The sequence below is a fragment of the Anthonomus grandis genome, unplaced genomic scaffold (genome assembly GCF_022605725.1).
Source record: "Anthonomus grandis grandis unplaced genomic scaffold, icAntGran1.3 ctg00000489.1, whole genome shotgun sequence".
In the NCBI taxonomy this organism is placed as follows: domain Eukaryota; kingdom Metazoa; phylum Arthropoda; class Insecta; order Coleoptera; family Curculionidae; genus Anthonomus; species Anthonomus grandis.
In genome coordinates, this window is record NW_026088514.1 from 19,076 (window position 1) to 37,186 (window position 18,111).

General features: G+C 40.6%; 1 long non-coding RNA gene across 3 annotated transcripts in view; it reads left to right on the forward strand.

The window, feature by feature from the left end:
• The first annotated feature begins 1,388 nt into the window (after positions 1-1,388).
• LOC126749657 (uncharacterized) overlaps positions 1,389-18,111 on the forward strand; it is a 32,417-nt gene continuing 15,694 nt past the window's right edge. Inside the window, exons 1-2 of one of the 3 annotated variants that reach the window (XR_007665233.1) lie at positions 1,389-1,648; positions 15,355-15,511. This is a non-coding gene — a long non-coding RNA (uncharacterized LOC126749657). Of the gene's footprint in view, positions 1,649-3,646; positions 3,778-15,354; positions 15,512-18,111 lie in introns of those variants that run through there. The other 2 variants (XR_007665234.1, XR_007665232.1) reach the window with 2 other exon arrangements.

Here is an 18,111-nt window from a genome sequence, read left to right on the forward strand (position 1 = left end):
GATCCTGTTATACCAGGACAGTTATAACAGACGAGAAAAAATTCGATACGGGGGGTATACCCGAAAAATGGAAAAACCCAAACTTTGGAGGTCGATAGCTCGGCTTCTATGGGAGCTATCGGGAAAATTCCAACGATTTGGTCTTAGTTTCGTCCTTCTGAATCCAGCGAGACTATCCGCAAGGTCGTAGCTTCTACGATAACCGAGATATGGCATTTTTGATGCCCATTTTTGGCCTCAAAAACGGACGTCGAAAACGACTTTTTCAGGATTTTCAAAGTGCTCTCCTTCCCTTAGTTCTGCTCGGATCCTGTTATAACCCGGTGTTTTCGTAATCTAGGTGACCCAAGTTAGACGCTGGTATACTTAGTTTGATTTCGAAAAAAATCAATTTTTGTTGAAAAAACTCGATACGGGAGGGTATACCCGAAAAATGAAAAATTCCAAACTTTGAAGGTCGATATCTCAGCTTCTATGGGAGCTATCGGGAAAATTCCAACGATTTGGTCTTAGTTTCGTCCTTCTGAATCCAGCGAGGCCATCCGCAAAGTCGTAGCTTTTACGATAGCCGAGATATGGCATTTTTTATGCCCATTTTTGGCCTCAAAAACGGACGTCAAAAACGACTTTTTCAGGATTTTCAAAGTGCTCTCATTCCCTTAGTTCTGCTCGGATCCTGTTATAACCCGGTGTTTTCGTAATCTAGGTGACCCAAATAACACGCTGGTATACTTAGTTTGATTTTGAAAAAAAATCAATTTTTGGTGAAAAAATTCGATACGGGGGGGTATACCCGAAAAATGAAAAGACCCAAATTTTAAAGGTCGATATCTCGGCTTCTATGGGAGCTATCGGGAAAATTCCAACGGTTTTGTCTTAGTTTCATCATTCTGAATTCAACGAAATCATCCGCAAGGTCGTAGCTCGTACGATAGCCGAGATATGGCATTTTTGATGCCCATTTTTGGCCTCAAAAACGGACGTCGAAAACGACTTTTTCAGGATTTTCAAAGTGCTCTCATTCCCTTAGTTCTGCTCGGATCCTGTTATAACCCGGTGTTTTCGTAATCTAGGTGACCCAAATAACACGCTGGTATACTTAGTTTGATTTCGAAAAAAATCAATTTTTGGTGAAAAAATTCGATACGGGGGGGTATACCCGAAAAATGAAAAAACCCAAATTTTGAAGGTCGATATCTCGGCATCTATGGGAGCTATCGGGAAAATTCCAGCGGTTTTGTCTTAGTTTCGTCATTCTGAATCCCACGAAACCATCCGCAAGGTCGTAGCTCTTACGATAGCTGAGATATGGCATTTTTGATGCCCATTTTTGGCCTCAAAAACGGACGTCGAAAACAACTTTTTCAGGATTTTCAAAGTGCTCTCATTCCCTTAGTTCTGCTCGGATCCTGTTATAACCCGGTGTTTTCGTAATCTAGGTGACCCAAATAACACGCTGGTATACTTAGTTTGATTTCGAAAAAAATCAATTTTTGGTGAAAAAATTCGATACGGGGGGGTATACCCGAAAAATGAAAAAACCCAAACTTTAAAGGTCGATATCTCAGCTTCTATGGGAGCTATCGGGAAAATTCCGACGGTTTTGTCTTAGTTTCGTCATTTTGAATTCAACGAGACCATCCGCAAGGTCGCAGCTCTTACGATAGCCGAGATATGGCATTTTTGATGCCTATTTTTGGCCTCAAAAAATTTCGAATTTTTTCACCAAAAAATCAATTTTTGGTGAAAAAATTCGATACGGGGGGGGTATACCCGAAAAATGAAAAAACCCAAACTTTGAAGGTCGATATCCCGGCTTCTATGGGAGCTATCGGGAAAATTCCAACAGTTTTGTCTTAGTTTCATCATTCTGAATCCAACGAAACCATCCGCAAGGTCGTAGCTCTTACGATAGCCGAGATATGGCATTTTTGATGCCCATTTTTGGCCTCAAAAACGGACGTCGAAAACGACTTTTTCAGGATTTTCAAAGTGCTCTCATTCCCTTAGTTCTGCTCGGATTCTGTTATAACCCGGTGTTTTCGTAATCTAGGTGGCCCAAATAACACGCTGGTATACTTAGTTTGATTTCGAAAAAAATCAATTTTTGGTGAAAAAATTCGATACGGGGGGGTATACCCGAAAAATGAAAAAACCCAAACTTTAAAGGTCGATATCTCAGCTTCTATGGGAGCTATCGGGAAAATTCCAACAGTTTTGTCTTAGTTTTATCATTCTGAATCCAACGAGACCATCCGCAAGGTCGCAGCTCTTACGATAGCCGAGATATGGCATTTTTGATGCCCATTTTTGGCCTCAAAAAATTTCGAATTTTTTCACCAAAAAATCAATTTTTGGTGAAAAAATTCGATACGGGGGGGTATACCCGAAAAATGAAAAAATCCAAACTTTGAAGGTCGATATCTCAGCTTCTATGGGAGCTATAACCCGGTGTTTTCGTAATCTAGGTGACCCAAATAACACGCTGGTATACTTAGTTTGATTTCGAAATAAATCAATTTTTGGTGAAAAAATTCGATACGGGGGGGGTATACCCGAAAAATGAAAAAACCCAAACTTTGAAGGTCGATATCCCGGCTTCTATGGGAGCTATCGGGAAAATTCCAACAGTTTTGTCTTAGTTTCATCATTCTGAATCCAACGAAACCATCCGCAAGGTCGTAGCTTTTACGATAGCCGAGATATGGCATTTTTGATGCCCATTTTTGGCCTCAAAAACGGACGTCGAAAACGACTTTTTCAGGATTTTCAAAGTGCTCTCATTCCCTTAGTTCTGCTCGGATCCTGTTATAACCCGGTGTTTTCGTAATCTAGGTGACCCAAATAACACGCTGGTATACTTAGTTTGATTTCGAAATAAATCAATTTTTGGTGAAAAAATTCGATACGGGGGGGTATACCCGAAAAATGAAAAAAACCCAAATTTTGAAGGTCGATATCTCGGCATCTATGGGAGCTATCGGGAAAATTCCAGCGGTTTTGTCTTAGTTTCGTCATTCTGAATCCCACGAAACCATCCGCAAGGTCGTAGCTCTTACGATAGCCGAGATATGGCATTTTTGATGCCCATTTTTGGCCTCAAAAACGGACGTCGAAAACAACTTTTTCAGGATTTTCAAAGTGCTCTCATTCCCTTAGTTCTGCTCGGATCCTGTTATAACCCGGTGTTTTCGTAATCTAGGTGGCCCAAATAACACGCTGGTATACTTAGTTTGATTTCGAAAAAAATCAATTTTTGGTGAAAAAATTCGATACGGGGGGGTATACCCGAAAAATGAAAAAACCCAAACTTTAAAGGTCGATATCTCAGCTTCTATGGGAGCTATCGGGAAAATTCCGACGGTTTTGTCTTAGTTTCGTCATTTTGAATTCAACGAGACCATCCGCAAGGTCGCAGCTCTTACGATAGCCGAGATATGGCATTTTTGATGCCCATTTTTGGCCTCAAAAACGGACGTCGAAAACGACTTTTTTAGGATTTTCAAAGTGCTCTCATTCCCTTAGTTCTGCTCGGATCCTGTTATAACCCGGTGTTTTCGTAATCTAGGTGACCCAAATAACACGCTGGTATACTTAGTTTGATTTCGAAAAAAATCAATTTTTGGTGAAAAAATTCGATATGGGGGGGTATACCCGAAAAATGAAAAAACCCAAACTTTAAAGGTCGATATCTCAGCTTCTATGGGAGCTATCGGGAAAATTCCGACGGTTTTGTCTTAGTTTCGTCATTTTGAATTCAACGAGACCATCCGCAAGGTCGCAGCTCTTACGATAGCCGAGATATGGCATTTTTGATGCCCATTTTTGGCCTCAAAAAATTTCGAATTTTTTCACCAAAAAATCAATTTTTGGTGAAAAAATTCGATACGGGGGGGTATACCCGAAAAATGAAAAAATCCAAACTTTGAAGGTCGATATCTCAGCTTCTATGGGAGCTATCAGGAAAATTCCGATGGTTTTGTCTTAGTTTCGTCATTCTGAATCCAACGAGACTATCCGCAAGGTCGCAGCTCTTACGATAGCCGAGATATGGCATTTTTGATGCCCATTTTTGGCCTCAAAAACGGACGTCGAAAACGACTTTTTTAGGATTTTCAAAGTGCTCTCATTCCCTTAGTTCTGCTCGGATCCTGTTATAACCCGGTGTTTTCGTAATCTAGGTGACCCAAATAACACGCTGGTATACTTAGTTTGATTTCGAAAAAAATCAATTTTTGGTGAAAAAATTCGATACGGGGGGGTATACCCGAAAAATGAAAAAACCCAAACTTTGAAGGTCGATATCTCGGCTTCTATGGGAGCTATCGGGAAAATTCCGACGGTTTTGTCTTAGTTTCGTCATTTTGAATTCAACAAGACCATCCGCAAGGTCGCAGCTCTTACGATAGCCGAGATATGGCATTTTTGATGCCCATTTTTGGCCTCAAAAACGGACGTCGAAAACGACTTTTTTAGGATTTTCAAAGTGCTCTCATTCCCTTAGTTCTGCTCGGATCCTGTTATAACCCGGTGTTTTCGTAATCTAGGTGACCCAAATAACACGCTGGTATACTTAGTCTTATTTCGAAAAAAATCAATTTTTGGTGAAAAAATTCGATACGGAGGTCGCAGCTCTTACGATAGCCGAGATATGGCATTTTTGATGCCCATTTTTGGCCTCAAAAACGGACGTCGAAGACGACTTTTTTAGGATTTTCAAAGTGCTCTCATTCCCTTAGTTCTGCTCGGATCCTGTTATAACCCGGTGTTTTCGTAATCTAGGTGACCCAAATAACACGCTGGTATACTTAGTTTGATTTCGAAAAAAATCAATTTTTGGTGAAAAAATTCGATACGGGGGGGTATACCCGAAAAATGAAAAAACCCAAACTTTGAAGGTCGATATCTCGGCTTCTATGGGAGCTATCGGGAAAATTCCAACGGTTTTGTCTTAGTTTCGTCATTCTGAATTCAACGAGACCATCCGCAAGGTCGTAGCTCTTACGATAGCCGAGATATGGCATTTTTGATGCCCATTTTTGGCCTCAAAAACGGACGTCGAAAACGACTTTTTTAGGATTTTCAAAGTGCTCTCATTCCCTTAGTTCTGCTCGGATCCTGTTATAACCCGGTGTTTTGGTAATCTAGGTGACCCAAATAACACGCTGGTATACTTAGTTTGATTTCGAAAAAAATCAATTTTTGGTTAAAAAAATTCGATACGGGGGGGTATACCTGAAAAATGAAAAAACCCAAATTTTGAAGGTCGATATCTCCGCTTCTATGGGAGCTATCGGGAAAATTCCCACGGTTTTGTCTTAGTTTCGTCATTCTGAATTTAACGAGACCATCCGCAAGGTCGTAGCTCTTACGATAGCCGAGATATGGCATTTTTGATGCCCATTTTTGGCCTCAAAAACGGACGTCGAAAACGACTTTTTCAGGATTTTCAAAGTGCTCTCATTCCCTTAGTTCTGCTCGGATCCTGTTATAACCCGGTGTTTTCGTAATCTAGGTGACCCAAATAACACGCTGGTATACTTAGTTTGATTTCGAAAAAAATCAATTTTTGGTGAAAAAATTCGATACGGGGGGGGTATACCCGAAAAATGAAAAGACCCAAACTTTGAAGGTCGATATCTCGGCTTCTATGGGAGCTATCGGGAAAATTCCAACGGTTTTGTCTTAGTTTCATCATTCTGAATCCAACGAAACCATCCGCAAGGTCGTAGCTCTTACGATAGCCGAGATATGGCATTTTTGATGCCCATTTTTGGCCTCAAAAACGGACGTCGAAAACGACTTTTTCAGGATTTTCAAAGTGCTCTCATTCCCTTAGTTCTGCTCGGATCCTGTTATAACCCGGTGTTTTCGTAATCTAGGTGACCCAAATAACACGCTGGTATACTTAGTTTGATTTCGAAAAAATCAATTTTTGGTGAAAAAATTCGATACGGGGGGGTATACCCGAAAAATGAAAAAACCCAAATTTTGAAGGTCGATATCTCGGCTTCTATGGGAGCTATCGGGAAAATTCCCACGGTTTTGTCTTAGTTTCGTCATTCTGAATTCAACGAGACCATCCGCAAGGTCGTAGCTCTTACGATAGTTGAGATATGTCATTTTTGATGCCCATTTTTGCCTCAAAAACGGACGTCGAAAACGACTTTTTCAGGATTTTCAAAGTGCTCTCATTCCCTTAGTTCTGCTCGGATCCTGTTATAACCCGGTGTTTTCGTAATCTAGGTGACCCAAATAACACGCTGGTATACTTAGTTTGATTTCGAAAAAAATCAATTTTTGGTGAAAAAATTCGATACGGGGGGGTATACCTGAAAAATGAAAAAACCCAAACTTTGAAGGTCGATATCTCGGCTTCTATGGGAGCTATCGGGAAAATTCCAACGGTTTTGTCTTAGTTTCGTCATTCTGAATTTAACGAGACCATCCGCAAGGTCGTAGCTCTTACGATAGCCGAGATATGGCATTTTTGATGCCCATTTTTGGCCTCAAAAACGGACGTCGAAAACGACTTTTTCAGGATTTTCAAAGTGCTCTCATTCCCTTAGTTCTGCTCGGATCCTGTTATAACCCGGTGTTTTCGTAATCTAGGTGACCCAAATAACACGCTGGTATACTTAGTTTGATTTCGAAAAAAATCAATTTTTGGTGAAAAAATTCGATACGGGGGGGTATACCTGAAAAATGAAAAAACCCAAACTTTGAAGGTCTATATCTCGGCTTCTATGGGAGCTATCGGGAAAATTGCAACGGTTTTGTCTTAGTTTCGTCATTCTGAATTTAACGAGACCATCCTCAAGGTCGTAGCTCTTACGATAGTTGAGATATGTCATTTTTGATGCCCATTTTTGGCCTAAAAAAGGGACGTCGAAAACGACTTTTTCAGGATTTTCAAAGTGCTCTCATTCCCTTAGTTCTGCTCGGATCCTGTTATAACCCGGTGTTTTCGTAATCTAGGTGACCCAAATAACACGCTGGTATACTTAGTTTGATTTCGAAAAAAATCAATTTTTGGTGAAAAAATTCGATACGGGGGGGGTATACCCGAAAAATGAAAAGACCCAAACTTTGAAGGTCGATATCTCGGCTTCTATGGGAGCTATCGGGAAAATTCCAACGGTTTTGTCTTAGTTTCATCATTCTGAATCCAACGAAACCATCCGCAAGGTCGTAGCTCTTACGATAGCCGAGATATGGCATTTTTGATGCCCATTTTTGGCCTCAAAAACGGACGTCGAAAACGACTTTTTCAGGATTTTCAAAGTGCTCTCATTCCCTTAGTTCTGCTCGGATCCTGTTATAACCCGGTGTTTTCGTAATCTAGGTGACCCAAATAACACGCTGGTATACTTAGTTTGATTTCGAAAAAATCAATTTTTGGTGAAAAAATTCGATACGGGGGGGTATACCCGAAAAATGAAAAAACTCAAACTTTGAAGGTCGATATCTCGGCTTCTATGGGAGCTATCGGGAAAATTTTGACGGTTTTGTCTTAGTTTCATCATTTTGAATTCAACGAGACCATCCGCAAGGTCGCAGCTCTTACGATAGCCGAGATATGGCATTTTTGATGCCCATTTTTGGCCTCAAAAACGGACGTCGAAAACGACTTTTTTAGGATTTTCAAAGTGCTCTCATTCCCTTAGTTCTGCTCGGATCCTGTTATAACCCGGTGTTTTCGTAATCTAGGTGACCCAAATAACACGCTGGTATACTTAGTTTGATTTCGAAAAAAATCAATTTTTGGTGAAAAAATTCGATACGGGGGGGTATACCCGAAAAATGAAAAAACCCAAATTTTGAAGGTCGATATCTCGGCTTCTATGGGAGCTATCGGGAAAATTCCCACGGTTTTGTCTTAGTTTCGTCATTCTGAATTCAACGAGACCATCCGCAAGGTCGTAGCTCTTACGATAGTTGAGATATGTCATTTTTGATGCCCATTTTTGCCTCAAAAACGGACGTCGAAAACGACTTTTTCAGGATTTTCAAAGTGCTCTCATTCCCTTAGTTCTGCTCGGATCCTGTTATAACCCGGTGTTTTCGTAATCTAGGTGACCCAAATAACACGCTGGTATACTTAGTTTGATTTCGAAAAAAATCAATTTTTGGTGAAAAAATTCGATACGGGGGGGTATACCTGAAAAATGAAAAAACCCAAACTTTGAAGGTCGATATCTCGGCTTCTATGGGAGCTATCGGGAAAATTGCAACGGTTTTGTCTTAGTTTCGTCATTCTGAATTTAACGAGACCATCCGCAAGGTCGTAGCTCTTACGATAGTTGAGATATGTCATTTTTGATGCCCATTTTTGGCCTAAAAAAGGGACGTCGAAAACGACTTTTTCAGGATTTTCAAAGTGCTCTCATTCCCTTAGTTCTGCTCGGATCCTGTTATAACCCGGTGTTTTCGTAATCTAGGTGACCCAAATAACACGCTGGTATACTTAGTTTGATTTCGAAAAAAATCAATTTTTGGTGAAAAAATTCGATACGGGGGGGTATACCTGAAAAATGAAAAAACCCAAACTTTGAAGGTCGATATCTCGGCTTCTATGGGAGCTATCGGGAAAATTGCAACGGTTTTGTCTTAGTTTCGTCATTCTGAATTCAACGAGACCATCCGCAAGGTCGTAGCTCTTACGATAGTTGAGATATGTCATTTTTGATGCCCATTTTTGCCTCAAAAACGGACGTCGAAAACGACTTTTTCAGGATTTTCAAAGTGCTCTCATTCCCTTAGTTCTGCTCGGATCCTGTTATAACCCGGTGTTTTCGTAATCTAGGTGACCCAAATAACACGCTGGTATACTTAGTTTGATTTCGAAAAAAATCAATTTTTGGTGAAAAAATTCGATACGGGGGGGTATACCTGAAAAATGAAAAAACCCAAACTTTGAAGGTCGATATCTCGGCTTCTATGGGAGCTATCGGGAAAATTCCAACGGTTTTGTCTTAGTTTCGTCATTCTGAATTTAACGAGACCATCCGCAAGGTCGTAGCTCTTACGATAGCCGAGATATGGCATTTTTGATGCCCATTTTTGGCCTCAAAAACGGACGTCGAAAACGACTTTTTCAGGATTTTCAAAGTGCTCTCATTCCCTTAGTTCTGCTCGGATCCTGTTATAACCCGGTGTTTTCGTAATCTAGGTGACCCAAATAACACGCTGGTATACTTAGTTTGATTTCGAAAAAAATCAATTTTTGGTGAAAAAATTCGATACGGGGGGGTATACCTGAAAAATGAAAAAACCCAAACTTTGAAGGTCGATATCTCGGCTTCTATGGGAGCTATCGGGAAAATTGCAACGGTTTTGTCTTAGTTTCGTCATTCTGAATTTAACGAGACCATCCGCAAGGTCGTAACTCTTACGATAGCCGAGATATGGCATTTTTGATGCCCATTTTTGCCTCAAAAACGGACGTCGAAAACGACTTTTTCAGGATTTTCAAAGTGCTCTCATTCCCTTAGTTCTGCTCGGATCCTGTTATAACCCGGTGTTTTCGTAATCTAGGTGACCCAAATAACACGCTGGTATACTTAGTTTGATTTCGAAAAAAATCAATTTTTGGTGAAAAAATTCGATACGGGGGGGTATACCTGAAAAATGAAAAAACCCAAACTTTGAAGGTCGATATCTCGGCTTCTATGGGAGCTATCGGGAAAATTCCAACGGTTTTGTCTTAGTTTCGTCATTCTGAATTTAACGAGACCATCCGCAAGGTCGTAGCTCTTACGATAGCCGAGATATGGCATTTTTGATGCCCATTTTTGGCCTCAAAAACGGACGTCGAAAACGACTTTTTCAGGATTTTCAAAGTGCCCTCATTCCCTTAGTTCTGCTCGGATCCACACATCTCGTGAGAGTTCGTAATCTAGGTGACCCAAATAACACGCTGGTATACTTAGTTTGATTTCGAAAAAAATCAATTTTTGGTGAAAAAATTCGATACGGGGGGGTATACCTGAAAAATGAAAAAACCCAAACTTTGAAGGTCGATATCTCGGCTTCTATGGGAGCTATCGGGAAAATTGCAACGGTTTTGTCTTAGTTTCGTCATTCTGAATTTAACGAGACCATCCGCAAGGTCGTAGCTCTTACGATAGCCGAGATATGGCATTTTTGATGCCCATTTTTAACCTAAAAAACGGACGTCGAAAACGACTTTTTCAGGTTTTTCAAAGTGCTCTCATTTCCTTAGTTCTGCTCGGATCCTGTTATAACCCGGTGTTTTCGTAATCTAGGTGACCCAAATAACACGCTGGTATACTTAGTTTGATTTCGAAAAAAATCAATTTTTGGTGAAAAAATTCGATACGGGGGGGGTATACCTGAAAAATGAAAAAACCCAAACTTTGAAGGTCGATATCTCGGCTTCTATGGGAGCTATCGGGAAAATTCCAACGGTTTTGTCTTAGTTTCGTCATTCTGAATTTAACGAGACCATCCGCAAGGTCGTAGCTCTTACGATAGCCGAGATATGGCATTTTTGATGCCCATTTTTGGCCTCAAAAACGGACGTCGAAAACGACTTTTTTAGGATTTTCAAAGTGCTCTCATTCCCTTAGTTCTGCTCGGATCCTGTTATAACCCGGTGTTTTCGTAATCTAGGTGACCCAAATAACACGCTGGTATACTTAGTTTGATTTCGAAAAAAAATCAATTTTTGGTGAAAAAATTCGATACGGGGGGGTATACCCGAAAAATGAAAAACCCAAACTTTGAAGGTCGATATCTCGGCTTCTATGGGAGCTATCGGGAAAATTCCAACGGTTTTGTCTTAGTTTCGTCATTCTGAATTCAACGAGACCATCCGCAAGGTCGTAGCTCTTACGATAGCCGAGATATGGCATTTTTGATGCCCATTTTTGGCCTCAAAAACGGACGTCGAAAACGACTTTTTTAGGATTTTCAAAGTGCTCTCATTCCCTTAGTTCTGCTCGGATCCTGTTATAACCCGGTGTTTTGGTAATCTAGGTGACCCAAATAACACGCTGGTATACTTAGTTTGATTTCGAAAAAAATCAATTTTTGGTGAAAAAATTCGATACGGGGGGGGTATACCTGAAAAATGAAAAAACCCAAATTTTGAAGGTCGATATCTCCGCTTCTATGGGAGCTATCGGGAAAATTCCCACGGTTTTGTCTTAGTTTCGTCATTCTGAATTTAACGAGACCATCCGCAAGGTCGTAGCTCTTACGATAGCCGAGATATGGCATTTTTGATGCCCATTTTTAACCTAAAAAACGGACGTCGAAAACGACTTTTTCAGGATTTTCAAAGTGCTCTCATTCCCTTAGTTCTGCTCGGATCCTGTTATAACCCGGTGTTTTCGTAATCTAGGTGACCCAAATAACACGCTGGTATACTTAGTTTGATTTCGAAAAAAAATCAATTTTTGGTGAAAAAATTCGATACGGGGGGGGTATACCCGAAAAATGAAAAGACCCAAACTTTAAAGGTCGATATCTCGGCTTCTATGGGAGCTATCGGGAAAATTCCAACGGTTTTGTCTTAGTTTCATCATTCTGAATCCAACGAAACCATCCGCAAGGTCGTAGCTCTTACGATAGCCGAGATATGGCATTTTTGATGCCCATTTTTGGCCTCAAAAACGGACGTCGAAAACGACTTTTTCAGGATTTTCAAAGTGCTCTCATTCCCTTAGTTCTGCTCGGATCCTGTTATAACCCGGTGTTTTCGTAAACCCAAATAACACGCTGGTATACTTAGTTTGATTTCGAAAAAATCAATTTTTGGTGAAAAAATTCGATACGGGGGGGTATACCCGAAAAATGAAAAAACCCAAACTTTGAAGGTCGATATCTCGGCTTCTATGGGAGCTATCGGGAAAATTCCGACGGTTTTGTCTTAGTTTCGTCATTTTGAATTCAACGAGACCATCCGCAAGGTCGCAGCTCTTACGATAGCCGAGATATGGCATTTTTGATGCCCATTTTTGGCCTCAAAAACGGACGTCGAAAACGACTTTTTTAGGATTTTCAAAGTGCTCTCATTCCCTTAGTTCTGCTCGGATCCTGTTATAACCCGGTGTTTTCGTAATCTAGGTGACCCAAATAACACGCTGGTATACTTAGTTTGATTTCGAAAAAAATCAATTTTTGGTGAAAAAATTCGATACGGGGGGGTATACCCGAAAAATGAAAAAACCCAAACTTTGAAGGTCGATATCTCGGCTTCTATGGGAGCTATCGGGAAAATTCCAACGGTTTTGTCTTAGTTTCGTCATTCTGAATTCAACGAGACCATCCGCAAGGTCGTAGCTTTTACGATAGCCAAGATATGGCATTTTTGATGCCCATTTTTGGCCTCAAAAACGGACGTCGAAAACGACTTTTTTAGGATTTTCAAAGTGCTCTCATTCCCTTAGTTCTGCTCGGATCCTGTTATAACCCGGTGTTTTCGTAATCTAGGTGACCCAAATAACACGCTGGTATACTTAGTTTGATTTCGAAAAAAATCAATTTTTGGTGAAAAAATTCGATACGGGGGGGTATACCCGAAAAATGAAAAAACCCAAATTTTGAAGGTCGATATCTCGGCATCTATGGGAGCTATCGGGAAAATTCCAGCGGTTTTGTCTTAGTTTCGTCATTCTGAATCCCACGAAACCATCCGCAAGGTCGCAGCTCTTACGATAGCCGAGATATGGCATTTTTGATGCCCATTTTTGGCCTCAAAAACGGACGTCGAAAACGACTTTTTTAGGATTTTCAAAGTGCTCTCATTCCCTTAGTTCTGCTCGGATCCTGTTATAACCCGGTGTTTTCGTAATCTAGGTGACCCAAATAACACGCTGGTATACTTAGTTTGATTTCGAAAAAAATCAATTTTTGGTGAAAAAATTCGATACGGGGGGGTATACCCGAAAAATGAAAAAACCCAAATTTTGAAGGTCGATATCTCGGCTTCTATGGGAGCTATCGGGAAAATTCCAACGGTTTTGTCTTAGTTTCGTCATTCTGAATTCAACAAGACCATCCGCAAGGTCGTAGCTCTTACGATAGCCGAGATATGGCATTTTTGATGCCCATTTTTGGCCTCAAAAACGGACGTCGAAAAAACGACTTTTTTAGGATTTTCAAAGTGCTCTCATTCCCTTAGTTCTGCTCGGATCCTGTTATAACCCGGTGTTTTCGTAATCTAGGTGACCCAAATAACACGCTGGTATAGTTAGTTTTTATTTCGAAAAAAATCAATTTTTGGTGAAAAAATTCGATACGGGGGGGTATACCTGAAAAATGAAAAAACCCAAACTTTGAAGGTCGATATCTCGGCTTCTATGGGAGCTATCGGGAAAATTCCGACGGTTTTGTCTTAGTTTCGTCATTCTGAATTTAACGAGAACCATCCGCAAGGTCGTAGCTCTTACGATAGCCGAGATATGGCATTTTGAATGCCCATTTTTGGCCTCAAAAACGGACGTCGAAAACGACTTTTTTCAGGATTTTCAAAGTGCTCTCATTCCCTTAGTTCTGCTCGGATCCTGTTATAACCCGGTGTTTTCGTAATCTAGGTGACCCAAATAACACGCTGGTATACTTAGTTTGATTTCGAAAAAAATCAATTTTTGGTGAAAAAATTCGATACGGGGGGGGTATACCCGAAAAATGAAAAAACCCAAACTTTGAAGGTCGATATCTCGGCTTCTATGGGAGCTATCGGGAAAATTCCGACGGTTTTGTCTTAGTTTCGTCATTTTGAATTCAACGAGACCATCCGCAAGGTCGCAGCTCTTACGATAGCCGAGATATGGCATTTTTGATGCCCATTTTTGGCCTCAAAAACGGACGTCGAAAACGACTTTTTCAGGATTTTCAAAGTGCTCTCATTCCCTTAGTTCTGCTCGGATCCTGTTATAACCCGGTGTTTTCGTAATCTAGGTGACCCAAATAACACGCTGGTATACTTAGTTTGATTTCGAAAAAAATCAATTTTTGGTGAAAAAATTCGATACGGGGGGGTATACCCGAAAAATGAAAAAACCCAAACTTTGAAGGTCGATATCTCGGCTTCTATGGGAGCTATCGGAAAATTCCGACGGTTTTGTCTTAGTTTCGTCATTTTGAATTCAACGAGACCATCCGCAAGGTCGCAGCTCTTACGATAGCCGAGATATGGCATTTTTTGATGCCCATTTTTGGCCTCAAAAACGGGACGTCGAAAACGACTTTTTTAGGATTTTCAAAGTGCTCTCATTCCCTTAGTTCTGCTCGGATCCTGTTATAACCCGGTGTTTTCGTAATCTAGGTGACCCAAATAACACGCTGGTATACTTAGTTTTATTTCGAAAAAAATCAATTTTTGGTGAAAAAATTCGATACGGGGGGGTATACCCGAAAAAATGAAAAAACCCAAATTTTGAAGGTCGATATCTCGGCATCTATGGGAGCTATCGGGAAAATTCCAGCGGTTTTGTCTTAGTTTCGTCATTCTGAATCCCACGAAACCATCCGCAAGGTCGCAGCTCTTACGATAGCCGAGATATGGCATTTTTGATGCCCATTTTTGGCCTCAAAAACGGACGTCGAAAACGACTTTTTTAGGATTTTCAAAGTGCTCTCATTCCCTTAGTTCTGCTCGGATCCTGTTATAACCCGGTGTTTTCGTAATCTAGGTGACCCAAATAACACGCTGGTATACTTAGTTTTATTTCGAAAAAAATCAATTTTTGGTGAAAAAATTCGATACGGGGGGGTATACCCGAAAAATGAAAAAACCCAAACTTTGAGGGTCGATATTTCGGCTTCTATGGGAGCTATCGGAAAAATTCCAACGGTTTTGTCTTAGTTTCGTAATTTTGAATTCAACGAGACCATCCGCAAGGTCGCAGCTCTTACGATAGCCGAGATATGGCATTTTTGATGCCCATTTTTGGCCTCAAAAAATTTCGAATTTTTTCACCAAAAAATCAATTTTTGGTGAAAAAATTCGATACGGGGGGTGTTACCCGAAAAATGAAAAAACCCAAATTTTGAAGGTCGATATCTCGGCATCTATGGGAGCTATCGGGAAAATTCCAGCGGTTTTGTCTTAGTTTCGTCATTCTGAATCCCACGAAACCATCCGCAAAGTCGTAGCTCTTACGATAGCCGAGATATGGCATTTTTGATGCCCATTTTTGGCCTCAAAAACGGACGTCGAAAACGACTTTTTCCGGATTTTCAAAGTGCTCTCATTCCCTTAGTTCTGCTCGGATCCTGTTATAACCCGGTGTTTTCGTAATCTAGGTGACCCAAATAACACGCTGGTATACTTAGTTTGATTTCGAAAAAAATCAATTTTTGGTGAAAAAATTCGATACGGAGGTCGCAGCTCTTACGATAGCCGAGATATGGCATTTTTGATGCCCATTTTTGGCCTCAAAAACGGACGTCGAAAACGACTTTTTTAGGATTTTCAAAGTGCTCTCATTCCCTTAGTTCTGCTCGGATCCTGTTATAACCCGGTGTTTTCGTAATCTAGGTGACCCAAATAACACGCTGGTATACTTAGTTTGATTTTGAAAAAAATCAATTTTTGGTGAAAAAATTCGATACGGGGGGTATACCCGAAAAATGAAAAGACCCAAACTTTGAAGGTCGATATCTCGGCTTCTATGGGAGCTATCGGGAAAATTCCAACGGTTTTGTCTTAGTTTCATCATTCTGAATCCAACGAAACCATCCGCAAGGTCGCAGCTCTTACGATAGCCGAGATATGGCATTTTTGATGCCCATTTTTGGCCTCAAAAACGGACGTCGAAAACGACTTTTTTAGGATTTTCAAAGTGCTCTCATTCCCTTAGTTCTGCTCGGATCCTGTTATAACCCGGTGTTTTTTTGTAATCTAGGTGACCCAAATAACACGCTGGTATACTTAGTTTGATTTCGAAAAAAATCAATTTTTGGTGAAAAAATTCGATACGGGGGGGTATACCTGAAAAATGAAAAAACCCAAACTTTGAAGGTCGATATCTCGGCTTCTATGGGAGCTATCGGGAAAATTCCAACGGTTTTGTCTTAGTTTCGTCATTCTGAATTTAACGAGACCATCCGCAAGGTCGTAGCTCTTACGATAGCCGAGATATGGCATTTTTGATGCCCATTTTTGGCCTCAAAAACGGACGTCGAAAACGACTTTTTCAGGATTTTCAAAGTCCTCTCATTCCCTTAGTTCTGCTCGGATCCTGTTATAACCCGGTGTTTTCGTAATCTAGGTGACCCAAATAACACGCTGGTATACTTAGTTTGATTTCGAAAAAAATCAATTTTTGGTGAAAAAATTCGATACGGGGGGGTATACCTGAAAAATGAAAAAACCCAAACTTTGAAGGTCGATATCTCGGCTTCTATGGGAGCTATCGGGAAAATTGCAACGGTTTTGTCTTAGTTTCGTCATTCTGAATTTAACGAGACCATCCGCAAGGTCGCAGCTCTTACGATAGCCGAGATATGGCATTTTTGATGCCCATTTTTGGCCTCAAAAACGGACGTCGAAAACGACTTTTTTAGGATTTTCAAAGTGCTCTCATTCCCTTAGTTCTGCTCGGATCCTGTTATAACCCGGTGTTTTCGTAATCTAGGTGACCCAAATAACACGCTGGTATACTTAGTTTGATTTCGAAAAAAATCAATTTTTGGTGAAAAAATTCGATACGGGGGGGTATACCCGAAAAATGAAAAAACCCAAACTTTGAAGGTCGATATCTCGGCTTCTATGGGAGCTATCGGGAAAATTCCGACGGTTTTGTCTTAGTTTCGTCATTTTGAATTCAACGAGACCATCCGCAAGGTCGCAGCTCTTACGATAGCCGAGATATGGCATTTTTGATGCCCATTTTTGGCCTCAAAAACGGACGTCGAAAACGACTTTTTTAGGATTTTCAAAGTGCTCTCATTCCCTTAGTTCTGCTCGGATCCTGTTATAACCCGGTGTTTTCGTAATCTAGGTGACCCAAATAACACGCTGGTATACTTAGTTTTATTTCGAAAAAAAATCAATTTTTGGTGAAAAAATTCGATACGGGGGGGTATACCCGAAAAATGAAAAAACCCAAATTTTGAAGGTCGATATCTCGGCATCTATGGGAGCTATCGGGAAAATTCCAGCGGTTTTGTCTTAGTTTCGTCATTCTGAATCCCACGAAACCATCCGCAAGGTCGCAGCTCTTACGATAGCCGAGATATGGCATTTTTGATGCCCATTTTTGGCCTCAAAAACGGACGTCGAAAACGACTTTTTTAGGATTTTCAAAGTGCTCTCATTCCCTTAGTTCTGCTCGGATCCTGTTATAACCCGGTGTTTTCGTAATCTAGGTGACCCAAATAACACGCTGGTATACTTAGTTTGATTTCGAAAAAAATCAATTTTTGGTGAAAAAATTCGATACGGGGGGGTATACCTGAAAAATGAAAAAACCCAAACTTTGAAGGTCGATATCTCGGCTTCTATGGGAGCTATCGGGAAAATTCCAACGGTTTTGTCTTAGTTTCGTCATTCTGAATTCAACGAGACCATCCGCAAGGTCGTAGCTTTTACGATAGCCGAGATATGGCATTTTTGATGCCCATTTTTGGCCTCAAAAAATTTCGAATTTTTTCACCAAAAAATCAATTTTTGGTGAAAAAATTCGATACGGGGGGGTATACCCGAAAAATGAAAAAACCCAAATTTTGAAGGTCGATATCTCGGCATCTATGGGAGCTATCGGGAAAATTCCAGCGGTTTTGTCTTAGTTTCGTCATTCTGAATCCCACGAAACCATCCGCAAGGTCGTAGCTCTTACGATAGCCGAGATATGGCATTTTTGATGCCCATTTTTGGCCTCAAAAACGGACGTCGAAAACGACTTTTTCCGGATTTTCAAAGTGCTCTCATTCCCTTAGTTCTGCTCGGATCCTGTAATAACCCGGTGTTTTCGTAATCTAGGTGACCCAAATAACACGCTGGTATACTTAGTTTGATTTCAAAAAAAATCAATTTTTGGTGAAAAAATTCGATACGGGGAGGTATACCCGAAAAATGAAAAAACCCAAACTTTGAAGGTCGATATCTCGGCTTCTATGGGAGCTATCGGGAAAATT